Source organism: Lynx rufus, unplaced genomic scaffold, assembly GCF_022079265.1.
Source record: "Lynx rufus isolate CCGP_SWC_20201006 ecotype Redwood Valley unplaced genomic scaffold, mLynRuf1.p SCAF_3, whole genome shotgun sequence".
Classification (NCBI taxonomy): Eukaryota; Metazoa; Chordata; class Mammalia; order Carnivora; family Felidae; genus Lynx; species Lynx rufus.
Window position 1 is genome coordinate 113,991,260 of NW_025814845.1, and position 18,228 is coordinate 114,009,487.

The following is an 18,228-nucleotide window of genomic DNA, read 5'->3' on the forward strand; positions in this document are numbered from 1 at the left end:
CCACAGAGGGCAGGGAGCTGCTCTTGTGTGTAGAGAGAGGACGGAGTTGGGGTTTGGGGGGGGAGATTACAGGAAAAGAACACCCCATAAAAGCTGCTGGAGAGAAAGTAGAATAGTGTAAACTGCCACAGGGACTGAACTAAAAAGGGAGGAAGGAGAAAGGAGAGGGTTTAAATTCCATTAAGACATAAACAGGGGGAGCACAGAGTCTGAAACTCCGCAGCACAATATTTGGCGGTACTCTGGTGGGAAGTGCGAATCCACAGAAGCAGAGTGGAGTCCAGGGGTCTTCAGGCCACATGGGGAGAGGTGGTTCCCCTGCTGGGAGGACACCTGGTAGAGGCTGTGTGGGTTTCCCAAACGCAAGGCCCAAGTGGACCCAGGAGAACAACCACATTGGCTGGTGCTGGAACAAGGTCTTTAAGGGTGAAGCCTCGTGCCAGATGTGTGTTGTGATTTTCCATAATCCCTGAAATGCTGCTGCTACACTATCTTGCGAATTTTTTCTGGGGCGGGCTGGCACCTGGCCACAGTTTCTGGATATTGGCAACAGCATGGACCCGCAAACATTCCTGGATGCAGCCAGCACCCAGCCATTGTTCAGTGACACCCTCCTGCAGAGGGGCAGAACGGGTCAAAGCCACAGTCCCTCAGAAGTAAGGGGTTGGGAAAAACAGTCGCATCTGAGACAAAACTCAGGAGGGAGGTGCTGCCTGGGGCTTCATCATGCATTGTGTAAAAGCGCAGAGTGGACAGAAGCTAAAGATAAAAGACAAGTGTGTTATTGCTTATCAGGGAGAACAGAGTTCCAATACTAGAGACTGGGTAGCTGGGTGATGCGATTTTCACCCCTCTCACATATGCACATAGGCACCTACCAGCACCACAACAATCCACCCCAGGAAGCTAAGCAGCGCCATCTAGTGGAAAATGGAACATTTACACTAACCCAGGCACAACTGGGCCAGCCTCGCTCTTCAGGAACACAAGTGTCTCTACCAGATTAGTTTAAGTACTGTAAAGTGCTTCATAGTTCGACCTCTAAGGAAAACAAAGTAATTTCAGTCATATTTTAGTCTGTTCGCCCATCTATCTATTCAGTTTTCATTCTCTCTTTTTTTTCTCTTTTCTTTTTTCTCTTCCTAATTGCTTTTCTTTTTCTTGAATACAGGAGAAAAAATTCATTTTTTATTTTCAATTCTTATTAAAAATATCTTTCTTTAATTTTTTTCTAATAAAATTATTACTTTTCTGTATTTTTTTTCAAATTCTATTTTACCTTCATCATTTCATTTTAGTCTACTTCAATGTATTCATTCTTGCAAATTTTCAAATCATTTCCTCTTTTTTTTGTTCCCCCGTTTTTCTCTAATCTATCAAGCCCTTTCAACACCTGACCAAAACATTTAGGATCTAGCATCATTTATTTGATTTGTATGTGTGTGTGTGTTTGTTTTTAATTGTTAATTTTAATATTTTTTAAAAATATTAATTGTTTTTTAATTTCATTTTTATCTCATTAATTTATTTTCTCCCCACAAAATGATGAAACAAAGGACTTCACCCCAAAGGAAAGAAAGAGCAGGAAGACACGACATCCAGGGACTTAATCAACACAGAAACAAGCAAGATGTCTGAATCAGAATTTAGAATCACGATAATAAGAATACTAGCTGGAGTCGAAAAAAGATTAGAATCCCTATTTGTGGAAATAAAAGAAGCAAAAGCTAGTGAGGATGAAATAAAAAATGTTATAACTGAGCTGCAATCTCAAATGGAGGCAAGGCAGCAAGGATGGGTGAGGCAGAACAGAGAATCAACAATACAGAGGACAAACTTACAGAGAATAATGAAGCAGAAAAAAAAAAAGGGAGATGAAGGCAAAAGAGCACGATTTAAGAATAAGAGAAATCAGTGGCTCATTAAAAAGGTACAACATCAGAATCATAGGGGTCCCGGAAGAGGAAGAGAGAAAAACAGGGGTAGAAGGTTTATGTGAGCAAACCATAGTGGAAAATTTTCCTAAACTGGGGAAAGACACAGATAACAAAATCCAGGAAGCACAGAGGACTCCCATTAGATTAAACAAAAACTGACCATCAATAAGGCATACCATAGTCAAATTCACAAAATACTCAGGCAAGGAGAGAATCATGAAAGCAGCAGGGGAAAAAAGTCCATAACCTACAAGGAAGACAGATCAGGTTTGCAGCAGACCCAGCCACAGAAACTTGGCAGGCCAGAAAGGAGTGGCGGGATATATTCAATGTCCTGAATCAGAAAAAGATGCAGCCAAGATTTTTTTATCCAGCAAAGCTGTCTTTCAAAATATAAGGAAAGATAAAAAGTTTCCCAGAAAAGCAAAAATTAAAGGAGTTTGTGACCACTAAACCATACCTGAAGGAATTTTGAGGGGGAATCTCTGAGGGGAGAAAAAATGAAAACAAACAAATAAATAAAGACCAAAAGCAACAAAGACAAGAAAAGACCAGAGAAGATCACCAGAAACTCCAACTCTACAAACAAAATCATAGCAATAAATCAATATCTGTCAGCACTCACTCTAAACATCATTGGACTCAATGATCCAATCAAAAGACATAGGGTAACAGAATGGATAAGAAAACAATCCATCTATATGTGGTTTACCAGAGACCCACCTTAGACTGAAAGACACCTTCAGATTGAAAGTAATGGGATGGAAAACCATCTATCATACTTATGGTCAACAAAAGAAAGCTGGAGTAGCCATACTTATATCAGACAATCTAGACTTTAATATAAAGACTGTATCAAGAGATGAAGAATGGCATTATATCATAATTAAGGGGTCTACCCACCAAGAAGACCTAACAATTGTAAACATTTTTGTGCCAAATGTGGCAGAACCCAAATATATAAATCAACTAATCACAAACATAAAGAAACTCATTGATAAAAATATCATAAGAGTAAGGGACTTCAACACCCTACTCACAGCAGTGGACAGATCATCTATAAAAAATCAACAAGAAAACAATGGATTTGAATGACAGACTGGACCAGATGAACTTAACAGATATATTCAGAACATTTCATCCTAAAACAGTGGAATACACATTCTTCTCCAGTGCACATGGAACGTTCTCCAGAATAGACCACATACTGGGACACAAATCAGCCCTCAACAAGTACAAAAAGATTGAGATCATACCATGCATATTTTCAAACCACAAATCTGTGAAATCAAAATCAACCACAAGAAAACTTGGAAAGCTAACAAACATTTGGAGACTAAAGAACATCCTACTAAAGAAAGAATGGGCTAACCATGAAGTGAAAAGGAAATTAAAAAGTTCATGGAAGCCAATGGAAATGATAACCCCACAACCCAAAATCTCTGGGATGCAGGAAAGGCAGTTATAAGAGGAAAGTACATAGCAATCCAGGACTCCCTAAAGAAGGAAGAAAGATTTCAGATACACAACCTAGCCTTACACCTTAAAGAGCTAGAAAAAAAAAAAAAAAAAACAGCAAATAAATCCCCAAAACAACAGAAGACAGGAAATAATAGAGATTAGAGCAGAAATTAATGCTATTGAAACCAAAAACAAACAAACAAACAAACAAACAAACAAAAAAAACAAAAAAGCCAGTAGAACAAAACAATGAAACCAGAAGCTGGTTCTTTGAAAGAATTAACAAAATTGATAAACCCCTAGCCAGTTTGATCAAAAATAAAAAGGAAAGAACCCAAATAAATAAAATCAAGAATGAAAGAGGAGAGATCACAACCAATACAGCAAAAATAAAAACAATAATAAAAGAATATTATGAGCAATTATATGCCAATAAAATGGGCAATCTGGAAGAAATGGACAAATTCCTAGAAATATATATACTACCAAAACTGAAACAGGAAGACATAGAAAATTTGAACAGACGCATAACCAGTAAGGAAATCGAATTAGTAATCAAAAATCTCCCCCCAAAAACAAGAGCCCAGGGCCAGATGGCTTTCCAGGGCAATTCTACCACACATTTAAAGAAGAGTTAACCCCTATTCTCTTGAAGCTGTTCCAAAAAGTAGAAATGGAAGAAAAACTTCCAAATTCTTTCTATGAAGTCAGCATTATCTTGATTCCAAAACCAGATAGAGACCCCACTAAAAAGGAGAACTATAGACCAATTTCCCTGATGAACATGGATGCAAAAATCCTCAACAAGATATTAGCCAACCGGATCTAATAATACATTAAAAAAATTATTCATCACAACCGAGTGGGATTTATACCTGGGATGCAGGGCTGGTTCGATATCCGCAAAACAATCAATGTGATTCATCACATCAATAAAAGAAAGGACAAGAACCGTATGATCCTCTCAATAGATGCAGAGAAACCATTTGACAAAATACAGCATCCTTTCTTGATCAAAACCCTCTAGAAATCAGGGATAGAAGGAGCATACCTCAAGATCATAAAAGCTATATATGAAAGACCCAACTCTAATATCATCCTCAATGGGGAAAACCTGAGAGCTTTCTCCCTAAGGTCAGGAACAAGACTGGGATGTCCACTCTCACCACTATTATTCTACATAGTATTGGAAGTTTAGCCTCTTCAATCAGACAACACAAAGAAATAAAAGGCATCCAAATCGGCCAGGAGGAGGTCAAACTTTCACTCTTCGCAGATGACATGATAGTCTATATGGAAAACCCAAAAGATTCCACCAAAAAAACTGCTAGAATTGATTCATGAATTCAGCAAAGTTGCATGATGCAAAATCAATGCGCAGAAATTGGTTGCATTCCTATACACTGACAATGAAGCAACAGAAAGAGAAATCAAGAAATCAATCCCACTTACAGTTGCACAAAATACGATAAAATACCTGGGAATAAATCTAACCAAAGAGGTGAAAAATCTATACACTGAAAACTATAGAAAGCTTATGAAAGAAATTGAACAGGACACAAAAAAATGGAAAAAAGTTTTAATGCTCCTGGATAGGAAGAACAAATATTGTTAAAATGTCGACACTACCCAAAGCAATCTACATATTCAATGCAATCCCTATCAAAGTAACACCAGAATCTTTACAGAGCTAGAACAAACAATCCTAGAATTTGTATGGAACCAGAAAAGACAAAGATAGCCAAAGCAATCTTGAAAAAGAAAACCAAAGCAGGAGGCATCACATTCCCAGACTTCAAGCTGTACTACAAAGCTGTAATCATCAAGACAGTATGGTACTGGCACAAGAACAGACACTCAGGTCAATGGAACAGAATAGAGAACCCAGAAATGGACCCACAAATGTGTGGCCAATTAATCTTTGACAAAGCAGGAAAGACTATCCAATGGAATAAAGACAGTCTCTTCAGCAAGGGAATACTGGACAGTGACATGCAGAAGAATGAACCTGGCCCACATTCTTACACCAGACACAAAAGTAAACTCAAAATGGAAGAAAGACCTCAATGCAAGACAGGAAGCCATCAAAATCCTCAAGGAGAAAAAGCAGGAAAAAACCTCTTTGACCTCGGCCGCAGCAACTTCTTACTCAACACATCTCTGGAGGCAAGGGAAACAGAAGCAAAAATGAACCTCTGGGACCTCATCAAAATAAAAAGCTTCTGCACAGCAAAGAAAACAATCAGCAAAACTAAAACGCAACTAACAGAATGGGAGAAGATATTTGCAAATGACATATCAGATAAAGGGTTAGTATCCAAAATCTATAAAGAACTTATCAAACTCAACACCTAAAACACAAATAATCCAGTGAAGAAATGGGTAAAAGACATGAATAGACACTTCTCCAAAGAAGGCATCCAGATGGCCAACCGACACATGAAAAAACACTCAACATCACTCATCATCAGGGAAATACAAATCAAAACCACAATGAGATACCACCTCACACCTTTCAGAATGGCTAACATTAACAATCCAGGCAACAACAGATGTTGGCGAGGATGCGGAGAAAGAGGGTCTCTTTTGCATTGCTGGTGGGAATGCAAGCTGGTGTAGCCACTCTCGAAAACAGTATGGAGGTTCCTCAAAAAATTAAAAATATAACTACCCTACCACCCGGCAATTGCACTACTAGGTATTTATCCAAGGTATACAGGTATGCTCTTTCAAAGGGACACATGCACCCCAATGTTTTTAGCAGCACTATCAACAATAGCCAAAGTATGGAAAGAGCTCAAATATCTATCGATGGATGAATGGATAGTGAAGATATGATATATATATATATATATATATATATATACACACATATACATATACATATACATATACATATACATATACATATACAATGGTGTATTACTGGGCAATCAAAAATAATGAAATCTTACAATTTGCAATTAGGTGGATGGAAATAGATGATATTATGCTAAGCAAAATTAGTCACTCAGGGAAAGACAAATATCATATGACTTAACTCATATGAGGACTTTAAGACACAGAACAGATGAACATAAGATAAGGGAAGGGAAGCAAAAATAATATAAAAAGCGGGGGGGACAAAACAGAAAAGACTCATAAATATGGAGAACAAACTGAGGGTTACTGGAGGAGTTGTGGGAGGGAGGATGGGCTAAATGGGTGAGGGGCATTAAGGAACCTACTCCTGAAATCATTGTTGCACTATATGCTAACTAATTTGGATGTAAATATAAAAATGAAATAAAAAATATGAAATAAAAAAGAAGGAAAAAAAAAAGATAATGAACCTATTACCCCCATATATCTGATGTTCTTTTGTGATTCCCATTTTTGTTTCTCCTACAACAGCCCCAATCACTGATTTAATTTCTGTCAATATAGATTCATGTGCACATTCTAGAAATTTTTCAAAAATAGAATTATAAAATATTATGTTGCTCCTTAAAGAAAAAAAAAAGAATTGTAACAATGATAATAAATGAAGAAATACCTCAGGGAAAAAATGCCACTAACATAAAGTATTAGGGATGGAAATGGACAGGAAGAAGCAGAAATGAGATGATGTGGGCAAGAGGAGCTCGAACAAGACACAGCACAGTGCCAAACACTGCAGGTAAGAGAACTGGGAGAGAGAAATAAAATTTCACTAAATACTAAGATTCTAGTGTTGAAAACGGGGCATCTGGGTGGCTCAGTTGGTTAAGTGTTGGACTTCAGCTCAGGTCTTATTAATCTCACAGTTTATGAGTTCGAGCCCCACTTTGGGCTCCATGCTGGCCGTGCTGAGCCTGCTTGGGATTCTCACTCTGTCCTCTCTCTCTGCCCGTGCCCTGTTCGTACTTTTTCTCTCACTCAAAGTAAATTAAAAAAAAAAAAAAAAGAAGAAGGGGCTCTGAACAGAATTGGTAGGCAAACCCATGAAGATAATTGGTTTCAGGGGTGAAGTTAGAAAGTATAACTATATATGAAATATAGAAGAAATAATGTGTATATCTGTAGGGGCAAATTTCTTTGAACAAAATTAGAATTAAAATTAGTATATACTTATGTACTTATTTATAGAAACACATATAGATTACTAGAATTTTATAATGATTTTTAATGTAATTTTACGTTATAAAGATGCTCTATAGAGACTGGTGAATATTAACTCCATTGTCTTAATATAAGTACTATTAAAAATAAAGGTGACAAGAGACAATAGGAATCACTGTCCATATAGATAGAAAATAGAAGGAGATTCTTCCATTTAGAAGATAGTCATATAATTAAAGGGTCAAAATGTATAAATTTAGTATGAAGATTCCTTTTAATATAGTGCCAAAGAACTTGGCCAGAAGTAGCAATGCAAAGTTCACACCATTGAATACTGCCAAAACACCTTTTATACTACTGAGTAATATATATTTTGGGTAATATATTTTTAAAGCTAAAGTTATTTTTTAAAGTTTCAAAGTCAATTTTTGAGGTGACTATTGTATTCTGACTATATTAGCATTTTTTTAAATTTCTGGTATGCTTGAAAGATTTTTCTAATGCATATTGGTCATTTGTATTTCATTTTGATATGGCCTGCTATATATATATATTTTTTTTCGTTTAGATTGCCATATTTATGTAATGTAGCAGACAATTAACCATTAAAGTTTAGCATCACTGTTTTTGGGCACTGTTTTCACTTAGCAAAATGTCTTGTTATTCAGGCAACATGACTTGGAAGGAATCAACAAAACGATTGTTAAAATTACTATGCCTAAGAAATGAACAGTGACTCAGGATAAAGTAAGGCAAAGAAAAGAGGAAAGAGGAGTAGGGAGAGAGGAAAGAAAAGCAGGATTAGGAGGCTCTAGCTTGAAGAAAAGGCAGGAAACAATTTTTCCAGTGTCAGGATGACCTAGACTCTTAAAGAGGAGGTTTCTCATATTCACAGCTTCTGTTGCTATGATGAATATCACTTCTATGAATCGAAAGAAAATAATATAAGCCCCTGGAAATTTGCATAATACTGGGGGCAGCATTGTCCTTACCATTAGAAGCAGGATTATAATTTTAATCTCTAACTAATTATATTTTTATCATAAAGAGTAACCTCAGTTTACCTCCAAGTTGGCATAGTAATTAAGGTGCTGGAATCTCACTGCTTTGGTTCATATCCTGGATTCCACAATATCTAGCCTTATGAACTTAATCTCTCTAAAACTCATCTCACCTGTGAAATGCAGATAATATTGGTACTTACATGATAGGGCTCTTATGTGGATTTAGTGAAATAATCCTGGTAAAATCCTCAGCTCATGTCTGAAACAAAGTAAACACTCATTAAATGTCAACCATTATTTATATCTTTCTTTGCACACGTGTATATTGTACAATTGGGAACAAAGAATTTGTCACAGAATAGAATTTTGATTCCTCTATTTTTCACTAAACATTCTGTGTCTTTTCTATGTGCTTTAACATTTTTCCAAACTATAATTTTGATGTTATATGGATATACTTTATTTAATGTTACATAGTAAAAGCTAACTTACTTCTCCAATTTTATAATATATGTATATCTATAGATATACATATATTCCTGTATTATAAATTAAATTATATTTTAGTTTGTATTTGTTGAATAACTAATGTGATAAAACATTTTATCACTTATTGGCACTAGATTACTTGTTTTTTGAATTAGCTGTTCTCTGTTTTTGTTTTTTTCTAAGTTGGGGTTGGTATTTGATCAGCATTTTTAACATTACTGAAAAAGAAAATATATATTATGCACTAAACAAATAACTAACAGCTGCTCTTTTGTACTTAATCTGTTGACAATGTGAAGATTACCTGATTTCTGTTCTTTCCTTATTCATTTGTTTATGTTTGCTTATATTACAGAGGTTTCTATATATAGAGGTAAGGCAGCTTACTAGAATATTAGCATTAAAATTAGAGATCTAATTAGAAGTTAGGACTGAGTCTAACATGCGTAACACATAGCATAGCAAATGCTTCCATATTTACTCAGGTTGGATCTAAACTCTGACAGTAAAATTGGGGGAAAAAAAAGGTCTGATCAAGTAGGAAACTTGCAAACTGTATAAAGTAAAAAGAATACAGTTCTTGTGGATGAACACAAATATTAGAAAACAAATATTCTTTTGAAAAAACATATGCTCTATTTTTCTTCTTGTTTTACTTAAAGACTATACATTCTGTTTTTTTTAAAAAAAGGTTATTTATTTATTTTGAGAGAGACAAAGACAGTGCCAGTGGGGGAAGAGCAGAGAGAGAGAGAGAGAGAGAGATCAAGAATCCCAAGCAGGCTCGCACTGTCAGTGCAGAGCTCGATGCGGGGCTCAAATCCAGGAAATCATGAGGTCATGGCCCAAGCTGAAACTCAGAGTCAGCTGCTTAACTGACCTAGCAACCCAGGCACCTCTGTTTTGCTTTTTTCTTATGTTTACTCTTTGTGTACTGCAATAGAATGTAAGCTCCACAAGAGTAGGTAACCTTAGTGTGCTCAGCAATGTATCGCAGGATTCTACAAAAATGTTGCGTAACACATACTTTTGAATGCAAGTGTTAATACAAATGAAAAAAAAAAGGCCACTGAACAAACATATGCACCAACTGAGCTAATGTGATACCCATAAGCTATCAAATCATCTATCCTCTCCCTGCGGAAGAAATGACTTTCTTGAGTTATTTATTCCTATACAGCTGTTTACAATCTTACTACACATTATTATTATTTCTAAGCAGTAAATAAGATACTGCTTTGTATACTTATCATTTATTTTGTTTGTTAAATTCATCTTTATTGATCATTTATTTTACTGGTCTACAACGATCCATCATATGAAAACGTCACTGTTGTGGACTGAATTATGTTCCCTAAAATTCATATGCCGAGGCCTTAATGTGACTTTATTCGAGGATAGAGCTTTCAAAGAAATAAAGTCACGTGAGGTCATAATATTAGGTGACTAATACAGTCACTATTTTTCTGTTTTCATGTTACCGGACATTGGTATCAGATATGTTCTAAGTTTCACCACTAAGAACAACAGTAAAATTATCTTGCTTTTACTTGTTATTGTGTATACATACACAGAACTGTCTCTGGATCAACAACCAAGAGGCGGACTTGTACCTTAAAACTTGCTCTTCAATATTTACCCTATTGTTCTGTAATGTGATTATATCAGATATGCTCAACATGTCCTTAGGATTCCCTGTTGCACCACATCTAAAACATTTAGTGTTGTTAGACTTTAACGGTTTCCCAATCTGATTAGTAGTAAGTAATATCTCACTGTGATTTTTAAAATTTTTTTAATGTTTATTTATTTTTGAGAGAGAGAGAGAAAGAGGGAGAGAGAAAGCATGAGTAGGGGAAGGGCAGAGTGACAGGGAGACATAGAATCCTAAGCAGGCTCCAGGCTCTGAGTTGAAGCACAGAGTCTGACATGAAGCTCAAACCCACCAAGGGTGAGATCATGACCTGAGCTGAAGTTGGACGTTTAACTGACTGAGCCACTCAGGCACTCCTCACCGTGCTTTTAATTTGTATTTTCGTGATTACTCTTATGATTGCATAATTTTTCACAGGCTAGTGTTTATTTATGATCTCTCTTTGAATGTCCTTTTCGTTTGTCTATTTTGGTACTGTTGTCTTCCCTGATTGATTTGTCAAAGTTTCCCATCATGTAAATACTAATCAGGTCAAGACTACAATGCAAAGATTTTCTTTCTGTGACTCAGCTTTTGTATTTGAGGTGTCCTGTACAGAATAGATATTGTAGACTTTGTCATAATGACATATATTAATAACTACCTTTGTAGGGAATATAGTCAATGTTGTTATATGTAGTACAGTGTCAGATTATAGCTACACTTTGGTGAGCTTAGCATAAGATATAAATTTGTTGAATAAATATGTTGTACACCTGAAACTAGTGTTAACACTGTGTGTCAACTATCCTCCTACGAAAGTAAATAATTAAATACATGATATTATCCTAAAAATTACCTTTGTTGTTCGTGGTTTATACTTTTTCTTAAAAGAAACCTTTCATTACACCCGATAATAGTCAAATTTATTGATAAAATTTGTTAAATTGTGATTTTAATTTAAGACTTTCATCTACCTAGAGATTGTTTAAATACTGTATAAAATAGGGACACAATTTTATTTTTTAATTTTCTAATCAAAATAAACAACATTTACGGTAAAGCTCAGATTTTCCCACAATTGTATATTTAGCATTTTTTGAAAATTACAATTCATGTGTTGCTAATATTTAAGTGCAATTTATTTTTATACATTGATTTTGCATCAGAATTGGTACAGTATCCATTCATTGCACCCAATCAGTATTAATTTATTAATTTTCATAATTTGTCTATAGGGTCTGTTAGGTTTTCCATATTTATGACAATAAAGTTTGGAAATAATGAAATGTTTACTTGTTTTATTTATTATGAAATTTTTGTTGAAATCATAATTTATGAGTTAATACTGTGAATTCCATACTGGTCAACAGTGATTAAAAGCAACAAAAGACAACATTGTTTTCCAAAGGAAATTACATTCACAATTTTTTCTTCTTGCTAATTAATCCCCATTTTTCCTTCACTTTATTTCTCTAACCCCCTCCACCCCTGGCATCACTTCTTCTACTGACAACCCTGATTTTCCTTTTGGGGGTTCATTTGTTTCTGGAAAGTTGCCTCCATTTCTAGGACTAAATACAAGTAGAGCCAATAAGCGCACTCAATCTCCAGGAAGCAGTGATTGTGTCGCAGATAACATAAAATATATATATGAGATTTTGTCTTCATTGACTAAATCATCTGGTGTTTATTGAATCCTTACTAGTGAGAGAAGATACAAAGATTAAATTTTTTTTAAGTTTATTTATTTATTTTGAGAGAGACAGAGACAGAGTGAGTGGGATAGGGGCAGAGAGAGAGAAAGAGAGACAATCCCAAGCAGGCTCTGTATTGTCAGCATAGAGCCTGGGTACAGGGCTCAAACTCATGAAACTGTGAGATCATGACCTGAGCCGAAACCAAGAGCTGGATGCTTAACCAACTGAGCCACCCAGACGCCCTAAAGAAACAGATTTTTACATCAAAATTTGCATAGAGGAATAAATAGCAACAGCAGAAGATGCCAAGTGAAATAGGAGCTCAGCAATTGAGGCTGTAAATGTTGCCTCAGTATTTCAGGACATTAGATAAATATGGGGTGAGGGGAGGATAAAACGTATACATGTTTTAAACATTAGAAACACTGAGAAGAAACCAAGAGGACACCTGTCTTAAAAATTCCCAAGCGGGGGCACCTGGTTGATTCATGCGTATAAGCACCACCCTTGACTTGGGGTCAGATCATGATCTCAGGGTGGGTGAGTTTGAGCCCTGCATCATGCCCTGTGCTGGCAGTGTGGAGCCTGCTTGAGATTCTCTCTCTCCCTCTCTCTCTGCCTCTCTCCTGCTTGCTCTGTCTTTCTCAAAATAAACATCTTAATGCCCTAGTGAAGAAACTAGAAGTTCATACATAAAGTTTAATATTTGTTACATCTTTAAGGCTCTGTATGTAGAGTGTGTGCTTAGGTTGATGTATAATTTGCATTTATGTGATTCTTGTTAAGGTGTTTTTTTAATTAGTTATTCTCAATAACCTGTTTTGTTTATTTTAAAAATGAGTTGATACATTTCCTAATATATGACACAGTTCCTTCCCAGACAACTAGACCGAGTGAGCTATACTTGACCATTAAAAATAAAAATTTTCCTCTTGAATGGAAAAAAAAATGCCCTAGCAACTCAACTGGAGGCTTTTCAAAATCAATGATACAGGAAAGGAAGTTTCAACCTTGTTGACCTCTTACTGAAGAAAAATATATATAGCATGCTAAATGAGATGTTCTGGCAGTGGAATGAAAAAGGTATCAAGTTGCATGATTCCAAAATGTGATTTTCATTCATATTACTTTTACCAAACTTACTCTACTGGGCAACTATTCCAGATAATTCAAGGGACAGAATCTATAATCCTGGTTTCTAGCTCTCTTTTTGCAGGATTCTTGAATTAGCTTAATGAGCTACAGTTGCATGAACTACTGTTGTTTCTAAAAGCTGTGAAATGACTTTGTGGTATTTTTCCCCCTCTGGAAAACAAAAAGACCTCAAGAAAGAGTTATACTATATGAAGTGAGATATCTGAACCCTGTAAACAATGTGCAGAAATGGCTTGAGACTATTGTAAGTATCACCTCTGAGTCGTTTATATGCCAGTTACAGTATTTTGTTTCCTTGGAATGAATGTGACAATGATTTCTTTTCCTCAGTCTTTTCTTGGAATGTACATTTTGTTGCCAGGTTTTTTTTTAACTCTTTTACTAATTATTTACAGCTTTATTGAGGTGTCATTGACAAAAATTTATTTGTGGAGAGTATCATTTTTATAATGCTTACAAAAAGGCAATAAAGCAAACATCCATGATCTTATGGATCAGCTTTATTAAATATTAATACTTTTGTCTTATTTGCTTGACTTTTTTTTTGCCGAATATCAATTAACATTTATTGAACTCCTGCTAGTTTTTTAAAAGTCATATTTGGCTTTACTTAGGTTAAAATATTTCAACAAGTCTATAAGTGCATAAAACAAAAATATACAGCCTATATTTATCACAATATTATCTTTGTAACCATTACCCTAGCAAAGAAACAAAACATTAGCCAACAACAACATGCCCTTTTCTTGTTCTCTCCCATTACTAACCACCTCCTTTTTCCCTCCAAAATAATCACAATCTTGACAATGCCTATTAGGGATCTAGAGACGGTAGTAAAGCCAAATCAACTAAATAAAGTAATTGTAATTATATTTAACTGATGCTCTCAGAAAGTCAGTCCACCTCTAGCTTAAACTTTCTCTTTTATTCCAGACATTTCAGATACCAACATAAATATGGTGGAGTTATCTGGGGCATCTTCCTCATGGAAATTCCTGGATTCCAATTTTTGTATCCTTAGTCCCACAAGATTGTCCAGTAGTTCTTGGAACATAAATCTCTCAGTCACTTCTTCCAGAATTAACAAATATCCCAGGGCTAAAGCAATCTCAAATTCCAAATTTAAATTGCTTGAATTGCATCTTTTCCAATGCTTGGTCTACCAATTCTTCACAGTCTTGCTAACTTGTCAATTCTTTCAAACATATGCTTATTCATGCTTTGTCCAGCTTTTCCAATTGTTTTTAGCAAGACTGTTGATCAAAATAACCAGTGTACCAATTCTGGAAGCTCAGGTCTCATCATTACTTTGTAACAACTAAATATTATAAATACATTAAAATTCCTTGTGTTCTCCTCCCTGATCTCATTTTCCTTCTTTCTGCTTTAACAGAAAACCACTATCCTGAATTTTAGTGCTTTTTATTCCCCTTACATTTTATAATTTTAGTTAATGTATGTGAGGCACTACAAAATACATACCATTATTTTGCATGTTTTTATATTTTTACATATGACACAATACTGAAAGTTCCATTCCAAAATTTTCTTACTTAAAAATATTTGTGAAATTTATCTTTGTTGATACATATAGTTCACTTCAATATTTTAAATGCTAAATAGTATTATTTGTGAACATATACTGAAAATATAGTAAGCTTCTGCTTTCAATGGACATTTAGGTCATATCAGATACTTACCCTTATACCCAATGCTCTAATAAATGTAAAAACATGTAAAAACTTTCTCAGTGATTTAACTATGAATAGAAATGATGAGTGTTGGGATATGTACATCTTCAAACTTACTAAATTTTGTTCAATTACTTTACAAAATGATTGTTTAAATTTTCAGCAGCACAAAATCTGAATTCTCTGCTCTACATCCTTGAAATCACTTGGTGTTTTCAGAATGTTAGTATTTGATTTCCAGTTTGACAACTAAATATCTGATATTTACTTTGAATGGAGTACAATTTAGTACTCCATTTATTTTTTTTATAAATGTATTGGTTTCCATAGTTTCTTCATTTCTGCATTTGTTGATATGTTTTTACCAATTCTTCTACTAGTTTTTTTTTCTTATTAGTTTATATGATCTAATATACTTGAAGCTTAAATTCTTCTTTGCCTTATATTTGTTTAGCACATATTGTCTTTTAGTAGTCATTTGAATTTATATCCAATGCTGTCTTGTCTTAATATAGTCATATTTATTAATAACTTCATTTATAGTATGCATTTTAAAATTTAATAAATTTCTCACAGAATGTGTTAGAAAACAGTTTAGATTGTACATCAGTAATAAAAATAATCCTTGATGATTTAGTGCTACAGTGGATACTTCACATTTATGTACAGTGCACTGTGAAATGCAAAGATATGGTGAATCTTTCTGTATGTAATGATCTTGTGATGTAAGTTGTTTATTGTAATTAAAATGACATCGTTCTTCTGTAACTATTTTAATGCACTTACAACTTAGGATCTTTTGACCAAAACACTTCATTATAAAAAAAATGCATAAATTATTCCCTAAATTTCTCATAAAAAGCTCTTCACCTCATATAAAATATTTTCAAACAAATTATGTACTTTAATGCTTTGGGAACTATCAAAAACTAATGATAGGCATTAGTTGGAGAAATTGAAGCTCAAATAACTTACCAACTTAGCATCTGCGATTCAGTTGTTAAGCAGTAGAGCAAAGATTCCATTAAATGTTTCCAGACTAGTCTTTCTAAAACATCATCAGTTAAACAGGTAACCTAATACTTGTATCAATTATACAGAAGAGTGACTTGGGTTTGGGGGATACAGTGACTCAAGAAAAAATTTCTCATTTTATAATTATATAATTTTATAATTTATAATTTCTCATTCTATAATTTCTCATTTAAGGTAAGATTATGTTAAACATTTTTCTGATGGTGTTTGATGGCAGACGCATAGACTACCCAAGATGCTATTTAAAACAACAAAGCAGGGGCACCTGGGTGGCTCAGTTGCTTAAGCATCTGCCTTAGGCTCTGGTCAGGATCTCACAGTTTGGGAGTTTGAGCCCCGCGTTGGGTTCCACGTTGACAGTGTACATACTGCTTGAGATTCTCTCTCTCTCTTTCTCTCTATGTCTCTCTGCCCCTCCCCCCTCACTCTTTCTCTCTCTCAAAAATCAATAAATAAATAAGCTTAAAATATAAAAGAAATGTTAAAACAACAAAGTGTATTTCAATTGGAACCACACAAGTACAACTCTATAATCTTTAGCATACAAAAAAATTAAATATCCATCTGTCCCAACTAACTTGTCCTTGCTGTGCTGAATCAAAGTCATGCCAATCACTGAGAAGAATTCTGCCTCTTCAAAGTGTATTAGCAGAGATACAAGCAGACCGTGAACTGAAAAACGGTTGAAAAAAATCAAAGTGGTTAGGCCTACACAGTACCGTTATTTACCTATATATCCTTGATTTTGAATTTCCGTTCCTACATGTAACACAAGCATGAAAAGCATGTGAATATTATTGTTTGTCCTGTTTCCATTCTAACAACAGGAACTCGTGATTTTTCTATGATGAGAAGCTATAAAATTGCATTTTAAAAACATACAAAAAGAACTGGTATTACTACAGTTCATGAAATTTTATCAGGTTAAGTAGGAAACATATGAGCTATTACAATTTTTTTCCAGTGCATTTACAGTGGTTTCACTTACTTGTACCCCACTCAATGTTCAGCCACTTTTATTCATTATTTTAAAACAAACATATATATGTAATTGTTAAATAACAATATGGCAATGTAGGGCACCATGCACATTGTAAAGTTTTTTCCTATTCATCATTTCTCCAAAGTACCTGGCAGAAAAACAAGGCTCATTTGAATAGAAACTGTTTAAATAACCTCTAAGGCAATACATTGCATTAGAGAGAAAGGATTGCATTAGTAGAAGGAATGATTCTAAATGTTTTCTGAAATCTATCTTTAAATAGAAAGCAGGTGGTTATGGAGTGGTTGAAAAAGCAACGAATCATATACCCGAATTGTGCCACTGACTTTGAAGACTAGCTCATTTCTAACTGTTGCCTGACCCTGGACAATTTTATCTCTCTGATGCCTAGCTTTCTCACAAGAACAGAATATATTTTTTACTTTTATTTATCCTTCATATTTTATAATTGAAAAATTTTTAGTCAGAAAGAGTTTTATAAAATGGTGTCAAAATAATAGTCTGAGGTCTACTAACACATACTGTTTCCTGAGCTTTGTACTCAACACAGATACTTTTTAAAAGATTAGAAAGAAAAAAATTCCATCATCTCCTAAAATTCTTCAAAATCTGTGAAGAACAGGAGAACTTTCTTATAAGGTAAAAACTTATGAATATTTATTGCAAATAAAGTTCAATATATTTATATAGAATTATTTGTTTTGCATCTGGTGATATCTATTACCCATTTACTTTTCTCCTGAAAATTATATTCATATTTCCAGATCATAGTGGCCAGATGGTATAAGAGCTATTAGAACAGTTTAAGAATGTTGAATTTCATCTATGCAAAAAATGAGAAGCCAGGAAAAGATTAAAAAGTAGGAGAGTGACATGACTGAATTGAGTTCAGGGAACATCATTGGGGATAGCTATATGAAGGCTGCACCAAAAGGGCATGTATATTGTTGTAGGAAGCTCAGTGAAGAAGTTACCACGGTACTCCAGGAAAGAAAAGATGGCTGCCTGAAGCAAGGTGGTTGCCCCAGAGCTGGAAAGAT